This window comes from Castanea sativa, chromosome 1, assembly GCF_040712315.1.
Source record: "Castanea sativa cultivar Marrone di Chiusa Pesio chromosome 1, ASM4071231v1".
Classification (NCBI taxonomy): domain Eukaryota; kingdom Viridiplantae; phylum Streptophyta; class Magnoliopsida; order Fagales; family Fagaceae; genus Castanea; species Castanea sativa.
In genome coordinates, this window is record NC_134013.1 from 23679470 (window position 1) to 23689275 (window position 9806).

The following is a 9806-nucleotide window of genomic DNA, read 5'->3' on the forward strand; positions in this document are numbered from 1 at the left end:
TGCCCACCACTTGGTATTTACAGCCTAACAGCAACTACTACCGTAAATCTCTCTCTCTCTCTCTCTCTCTCTCTCTCTCTCTCATACTCACACACTTATTTGATGAGTGAAATATATATCATCTGCAGCAGGCTGGCATTATATAATTCTACGAGGTAGTCACATGGTACAACGGGATTGGTAGCTTTGAGAATTTTCATATAAAGATATGTGTGATCAAACTTAATTAGTTGACAACACTTTGTGGGAACTCATTCATGTGTGATGTGTCTAATTTATTATGAAGGAAATTGAGGTTCTTAGCAGAAATTTTTTATAATTAAACACCAATAAACTAATACTGTTAGTTATGTTTTGAAAATACTGAAGTCATGCAAGTATTTACGGTTGGAAAGAGAATGGTCAAGTGTCAATTGCATTTAAATCAAACTAATCGGTAAGCAACTAAAAAGTTTAAACCACCACTCTCCCTTGGTGTGGTGGTCACTCTACAAATATAAATATTTATGGGGTGTGGGGGGTAAGAGCCAGGGTTCAAATCTTCAAGAGAGAGTTTCACACATATATACACTCAGATTAGACTAGAGTAGAAATTATATCTTATATAAAAAAAAATAACATAATACACCAACGTACGCCCTTGGTGGAGTGTGAAATGTAAGGGCTAGGGTTCAAGTCTCCAAGAGGGAGCTTCACACACATATACACTTAGATTAGACAAAAAAAAAATTTATCTTCTATAAAAAAAAAAATCAAAAGTTTAACCTCATATGATTTTTTATTTTTGGTCTAAATATGAAATTTTTATTTATAATTATGATGTATGTGTACATGTAATTATATATTCTATCCATTATTTGGTATTTATTATGATAGTTTTTGTATATATATTCTACTATTTAAAGATAATTGTAAAAAAAATACTATTTAAAGATAATAAAATGTACCAAGATTCTAATAAAGGGTTTAAATATATGATAATAAAATTTAAATTTAATTAGAAAATATATATTAATGACATATAAATTATAATGTATCAAAAACTTATGTATCACGAGGTCAACTAAAAGTCAAACGAATTTAGTTTGATATGTATTATTATAGATTATAGATGATATCTCTTTCCTCTTCAAAATAAGGTCACACACTTTTTTTTTCAATTGGAAGATCACACACTTAATCCAGTGTATAATCTATTTACTTATAGAAAGTGAAATATATAGTGCCTTGTCTGAAGAAAAAAAAATGTTATTACACCAAAAGAAAGGGTTTTGGAAGAAGAAAAAACATTTGTTGACCCATATCCATCCAACAACAAAAATCTTCTGTTAATAAAGGAATTTTGGTGATGGTCAATGTGAAATCATTAATATTAAATACAGCTCCTGGATTAAGCTTAAAATTTAACTACATGACTATACGTCACTTATTTATTCATTTCAATTTTTTATTTCTTTTTTTATGAATTAAATTTTAGTACCAAAGAGGGAGAGCGGTACGGGTGATTGGTGAAAGAGATTCGTTTTTTATTTTTTTAGTTTTTTGGGTGGGGGTGTTCACCTTCCCCATATATGCCTAATAGAGAGTGAGTTATCTGTTTATAGCCCCCAAATATATATATATATATATATATATATATATATATATATATATAAAATCATATCGCCTCCTTTTACCCAAGCAATTAACTTTTCACCAACACAACAATATCGTATGTGTACAAGAAAGTATTTCGTACGTGAAATATAGGTATTATCAATATATGCATCATTTATCTCACAATTTGTAGATCTTACATGACTGTAAAAGCCACACATATTAAAAGAGATGAAAGATAATTATTATATGCGTACATAATGTAAAGTGACATATGTTGTATAAATAAAAAAGAGGGGTGTAACATCAATATACATGTCTTACAATATGTAAATTCCCACACGGCTGTATATCTTATGCATAAGATAATTATTAAATGTATGTGTGCACAATACAATGTAACATACCCTTGTGAAAAAAAAAAATACTGGTATAGAATAAAATTTAAAAAAGACAAAGTTGAAACCATCAAATAGCAATCCCACTCCGTGTCAATCAATCTTTTTAGATTTTGTATATGAAGCATAAACCAACAAGTGGTATCAGGCTTACCCTCAAGACATACTCTTCTCTTTCTTTCTAAGCCCAAAAGTGGGAAAAAAAAATTGGTATCAAACAAGCTAAGGTTCCAACATACTTAAAACTTTGAAATTTTGAGAAGAAAAAGAAAAAAGAAAAAAGAGTTAGCTAATACCGTACATCAAAATTAAAAATTTAATACTTGCATAACTGTCTATTACAAGAGAATTAGGAAACTCAACCAACATATTTTAACCTTTAATTGCTTCCATTAGAATTCCCTTCATATGATGGTAAGAAGTAATAACATTAAAAGAAAAGGAAAAGAAAAGAAAACGGTGGGTTTGTCATTTTTGGTGGGACGGAAAAAAGCAAATACATATGGAAACATTAAATACGTAACAATTTTGTAGAGCTGGCTGACTTTTTATTTTACAGGGCCATATGAAAAAGGTTAAGATGAAGACAAAAGGTTTACTTCACATGGGTGGGCATGTGATGATGTGAATGTACACTTACATTTTTTCTGTCTACCATGTGGATTAACCCCAATATTTATCTGTCACCAGCTAAGCTAGCTCCCCAATAAGTTGATTCCCACCCCTTCCCCCCCTCTTCTTCTTTTTTCCCCTCATTTTCCCTCACTCTTTTCTTTTCTACCCTTTTATTTCTCTCTTTTTAAAAAAATAAAAAATTGAAAGGGCCTCAACCCCATAAATCATAACGAGTTTGCATGGAAAAATAATATTATTTTATTTACAATTATTAAAAATAATTTTGTAAATTTTTTTTTGGAGAATGGTCTCTCTTTGAAAATTGTGTTTTCAAAGTATTCACCGAAAATTTTATTTCCAAAATACATTTTTCAATATAAAATGCGTTTATAATTACACTAAAGTTGTGTTTTCAAAATATAATTTTAGAGAAAAATATGTTAACTGAAATCCTATTTTGAAAATAAGATTTTAGTGCAAAATTTAAAATTTTAATTCATAAATCTTGTTCGGAAAAAGAGGATATTTTTCTAAATAATTTTTAGGATAACATTATTTTTTTAAAAAAATTAATAATAATAAAAAATTAGTCTCCCAAAAGAACCCCGAGTTTGCATCCATATCACTCATTCCCATGAAGCCCACATAGGAGAATCTAAGCCAGAACCCCATGAAACAATTTTTCTTTTTCTTTTCTTTTTCCGCAAGGTAATCACATTTAATTGAATATGACCCATTAACAAAGGCTAAAATAACGTGACTATTACTTGTGTACTCTTACAGAACATGATCACATTAGTCACTTTTCCTACTAGTTGTACTTATATATAAATATTTAGACTGCATAGTACATACATAAAAAGATATTCCACCTCTCCTTTTTCATATTTTAATACTTGGCATTATCAGTAGAACCTTCCGTAGTGGCTTGTTCAACATTTTTGTCATTATTTTTCTTCTTAGAATCCCTCATATACATATATAATAACCTTGCAGTAAATTATAACAACGAAGATTATAGCGAAAGTGAATTTCAAGCAATCATAACCATGTGCAAAGATTTTGTTCTTAATATAACGTTTATGCTAAAAGCTCTCAAAGTTAGCCTGCCATGGCAAAATGCCGCCGAGTTGTCTATCATTGGAACGTGGAAGCATGTGCACGCACAAACCAATGTCACACGAAATAAAGGAACTAACCCATCCTAAGGGCTATCTACTAAAGAAGAAAAAAAAATGGTGGGTTTTAATTAGTTCAACTTAATAAAGTATCTCGTCTTTGAATAACATATTTGTGACCTCACCTACATTGAAACTTAATTGGTGACTTCACCTAACGAAGTAAACTTCATAAGTTGTAATTTTATCGTTTCTATAAAACAATATAAAAATATTTTTTTTTTTACTTTTAATTGACCTCATAATATTTTATCATAAAAGTTTTTAAACTCTTATATTTTACATGGCAGTATTCTAATTTAATATATAATTTTGAATAAATTTAATTTCTGTTTTATATTTAAATCCTTTAGAATCTTAAAGTGTCATGTTTTCTTTAAACAGTAAAATATATAGTTCCATATAGAAACACAAACATAATAAATGTCTATTAGTAACTATAATTTCACTTTTTTTTTTATTAAAAAAAAAAAACCTATCATGTTAAATTTTCCAATGCATTGTACGGGTTACCGACAGGCTAAAACAATTAGGGGAAGAATTACCAAAAACATAACACACACACACACCCACCATAGTAGACAAATATTTAAAAATGTCACTGTAGATGGGCCCTCCATGTGGGCCAAAAGAGAGCACTAAAAAAAGCCCACATTGAACAGGGTAGGGTGGGAGGCCCCCATGTGCCACAAACAACAACTTTTACAATGGGTAAGAAAGGGAGAGTACTAACAAAAAAACACGTTCCTCTCACGTCCACTTCACTGCTTTTTTCCTTTGCTACACACACACACACACTCCTGTCCGCTTCTCTGTGATGTGAGTGAGACTGAGAGACTCTCTCTTAAATGGATAACAGGATAAGCCATTGCCATTGAACTTTTTTAAGTTAGTGTTTTTGTAACACTTTCTATACTATCTTCCAAACGGTCCACCTATGGGCAAGACCGTAATCCTACTTTTTAATAATGCACAAACTATTAACACTCTTTACCTAAAACCCTCCAACCATTACTGTTTTTTTTTTTTTTTTTTAAATTTAAAAATTGCATGATCAAGGACAAAATTATTGTCAAATAATAATATCTCCTATCCAACTACAACTTTTGCTAGAAATGGTACTTACCAGTATATAAAGCTTGAAATTTTTTTGTTCTTCACAAGTAAACTAGGCAAGGATTATTTGGACATGACTAAAGCGATGTCCGGACTGGCAGGGAAGCACCTAGCAACCATGCCTCCAGGCCTAGATAAACATGAAAGTGTAGAATCTAGAACACAACCCCATGTGGTGAAGAACCAGAACCAGTCCCAATAAAATACTCTCTCCATAAAAGCCTGATGATTGGCAACAACAATATATATCAAGAGTCAAAGACACTTCATGATAGTGATTATATACATGTATGATAATTGAAGCAAAGAAATGTAGATTATACCACATTACAATCTGGAGTCCGCCCTTTCGATCACCATCAACAAAGGGTCAATTAAAAAAAATAGAAAATATTATGAAACCCGAGAAAAACTGAAAAGGGAATTACAGTTATTGAGTAGAATCAGAGTGCTGGCATATGTGGTTATTCAAATATAACTTTTTGATAAGCCTGTTTCAAGTTTCACATAAAAACATCATTGTAGAGAACACAGCTAGTTGCCATGGTACATTTAGTGTGCAGTAGAAGATAAGAGTTAAATTAAATCCTATTAAATGATAAAGACATTAATAATAACATAATAATTGAAAAATCATAGACCAATTGTTGCAATCTAAAAATAAAGTGACAGCCAAACTAATTAACAGTAAATTCTAGTTAGTTAGTGAGTGAACGTATGGAACCTATAGGTTACATAATAATGCTTATCTCAACTATCCTCACCCCAACCGCCCTTCTCCTGCCAACAGAAAATAATATGTAAACCAACACCCCCACCCCCACATTCTGTTGTAATCCACAGTAGCTGAGAATATCATAATTGGAGCTAAACGGTGGTATTTGCCATTTAACAAGAATTGAATACACTTTTGAGAGTGGTACCACAGTGAAAAATCTGTAATTGAGCTACACTTTACTACCAGGAATAACTGGGAACATGTAAATCATTGGATAGACACCATGATGTCAGTTTCATTTCACAAGTCTAATTTTGGGAGGACGGGTAGCAATGGATGTTAAGATCAGAGAGAGATATCTTATGTTGCATTATGGAAATCAGGCTATCAAAATTCCCTGATGATCAACAATATTTTCCTAGAAGAACTCATAAAATGAGAAAAACAGTCCCTAATTTAGCAGGTCAGTTTGTAGTTCAACAGGAAATCCACCATGTACAGGAAAGTTTTGGTTGTTAGTATGCATACCAGACATGGCACTGCTAACCTTCACCCTGACCAGCTATCATGCTCTAATCTGATACGGACACAATAACCCATTAATGTCAACTATGCGATAATGGTTATATGAAATTCAGAATAAACTAGAACTGAAATATACATATTCCAGGTTTATTGCTAAGGGATCCAAGATAATTCAACCAATTATAATCATGACAAATAGTTCCCAAACCATCCCATTAACAAAACTATACAACCCAACCAATTAGAACAGTATTAGCCTTATCCAAAATATTTAAATTCAGTTTCTTTCTTCTACAAATTCTAATTCACAAAAATATATTGCCATCCTATATTTCGGGTGACCAAATTTCTTAAATTCCATAGGCCAATCAGGATCCTATCCTACTCATAGGCCTCAATATTTCAATAGCCAAGCTATTTAGGGACATCTTATATCTTGAGAAGTTAAAATGAAATCAAGACTAATCCTCTAATGTATTCACTCTATTCATATAATTTGGGTCATTTTGCCCATGGAAAAGACTAAGTTCACAGTTTCTCAATGTAACAATTCAGCTCAACTAAAATAACCCTTAATCCCAATTTTAATTGGGGTTGATTATGGATTCTCATCAACTAATCAAGGTCAATCAAATTTATTCTTTCTTCCATTCTATCCTATTGAAAACCATACTCTTTGCACCCTTCCAAAGATTCACATTCTTCTTCACAACCCTCATGATCAACTGAAGAGATTTCAAGGAAGAATTGGCAATAATTAGTAATGTGAAGATTGAGCTGACAAAAACATTACACTCCATTTTTGTACCAGAAGATAAGATTTAGGCAATCCATAACAAATAAATAAATAAATACTTTAGACCCCCCCCCCCCCCTCTCTCTCTCTCTCTCTCTCTGCACTCTCCCTAACATGAATTGTCACTTTTTCTCATTGGTGCCCTAAATTAATCAGCCTCCATTATAAATAATTAAACTATCTCAACTCTCTCCCATTTTTCCTCAACTGCAGCCACCCTTGGTATCATTCTACCAAAGATTATAGAGGCAATTATAACAGCATGTTATTCAAAATTTTGAAATTATCACAAATAAGTTATTTACAGAGAGAAAACAAAGCACTAGATGCATTCATACAAGAAAAAGAAATAATTGAATCTAATCTCCCACAACATATGGAAACCTAATCACCAGAATGATGAAGAAAAAAGATGAACAAATAAATTGAAATCCTAAGAAAACCTTACAAAACACAACAGCAACAAAAACAAAAACATAACATGTTTATTTTTAAAAAATAAATCTTAAAAAGTTATGAATGGAAAAAGAAATGATTTAATTATCAAATCCTGTCCAGATGCCCCCTTAACAATTGCCTGCACTTAACACAACATTTGAAATTCCAAAAACAGTTCATTTGACAGACAAAGCATTTGATTCTCAACGACACTGCAGTAGAGTGTGACCACCATTTGAGAAATGCATATTATGATACAATGTGATAAAAAGAGAAAAAAGCTGTTATATAATCCTAAGAATTACAATAGAACATGAATTTTTTTCCTTGCTTCACGATTGGGAGAATGAGTCTCCTCACACAGCACAACCTGCCCCCATGTGAAGGCATAAAGTAAATAATTAAGAAACAGCAAATGAGCTTTTTGTACATGCATGGGGAGACTCATCCTCCCAATCATGAAGCAAGGAAAACTACTAATTTTTCATGGTTTAGTTGAATTCTTGAAAAATGCTCCCGAAAATATTTTCTGATGTTTGGCTTGTACTGAAAACCACTAATTTTCTTACCAGTCCTAATAAAACAAAAAGGCCATCAATATTTAAAAATAATAATTAAAAAAAAATTAAAACTCAAATAACCATTACCATTAACAAAATCAAACCCTTATCATAAATTCCATATAATCTCTTAGAGCATACCAAACACAAAATACAAACCAAAATTTGAAAAGAAAAAAATCAAATACCTCAGCGACAAAAAGGAGGACGCTGGAAAAGCAAAGATCAGTGGCTTAAGTGGTATATCAGTTGCCGAGGGTGTCATCTCAGTGGAGGGTCCAGTGAATCCAGTCAGTGACTCAATGGAGAGCTTAGACCAAGTGGTGTGGGTTGTTTCGCAAGAGGTGGGAGGGTTGTGATCAACAGTAACAAAGGGATGGCTGGGTGAGTCAATGACGACTCAGGGTGAGGTTAAGCTTTATTGAAATACAGGTAGAGCATTGGCCAGTTGAGTGCCTTTGGGGAAAGAGGGTGGCATCATCAGTCGGTGGGTTTGAGGGAAGGTGTTGGCTCATACCCAGTGTATGGAGGGGCCAAAGGTTTTGTCATAGCCAATGCACAATACTTCCACTTTTGTGAGTCATGGGAGTGATCATGGTAGGTAGTCTTGTCCCTTTTTTTTTTGGTAGAGGCTGATTCTTAGACTCAAACCCCGTGACCTGTCGCTTTTGATGGAAGACACTTACCATTACACCAAGGCCTAACCTCTGGGTAAAGGCTTTGTGAAGAGAGAAAAATGTTTAAGTTTGTTTGGGGCATAAAACAATTTACACATCTCAAAACTGCATTTTCCTGGTCAACCAAAAGCATTTTTTGGTTTGAGCTGGATTTTACACCATGACAAACACAGCCTAAGCGCAGATTATTGAAAATATGACAAACACAACAGATTCTCACAATCTTCCTCTGCATAGATGGATCTCCCTCCTCCAATAAATATATTGTGCCCAAAAAGGAAAGATCCATTAAAATTAAAATTAATAGCAATCCATAATGAGAAACAAAAACCTTTGTCCTACCAATAATCTGTTGAAAGAGTTGACAAAGAGGCTAAATTTACTCAATGCCCAACTATGCTATCCACCTATTTCATCTGTTTCTGAGGAACTCAACAACTATACGGAAATATAACCAAACTTCAGAGACAACAGAGATATGGAGTGCTCATTGTAACATTAATCTTCACAACAGTACTAACCACGCCATTCTTTACTGTATTCCTCACTGTAATCAATAGGGATATAGAGAGCTCATTGTAACATTAAACTTCACAACAGTACTAACCACATCATTCTTTACTATATTCCCTAGCCTAGCCTCCCTAAAGGCATAAGTTTAATATAGCTCAAACATAGCCTGAGGAGAAACTGTCAAACCTGAAACAAAATCTGTAAATTTTGAAGCTTATTAGGAATCAATAAATACAAAAATTAAGTATAATATGATTTAATATTATATGAGGATAATTAAACACACATTTACTACGCATGATTGGGTGTAATTGACCTGATTTTGAATTTCTGAAGTCTGCACTCCATTGGAAGATCACATCAACCTAGAAAGTCAAGCCGGAAGCTACTCTAAAGGCCAAACACAGCCTGCCTAATTCAGTTCCAGAGTTAGGTCATCCAGCTCAATGTTACTCTCTTATTCTATCTCATTCAACTGGCAAAACTAGTCATTTTAGTTTTCCCTGGGATAGTAAGTTTCCACATATGCATTCTAAAATTAAATTACCAACAATATAGTAACGTCCCTGAATATCATATTAAGCGGAGAAAAAGTTCAGCCCTAGAATGCCTAATTTCTTGAGACATTGATAGTTGGGGGTGGGGGTGGGGGTTTGAATCCTAGATGTCTCCGTTG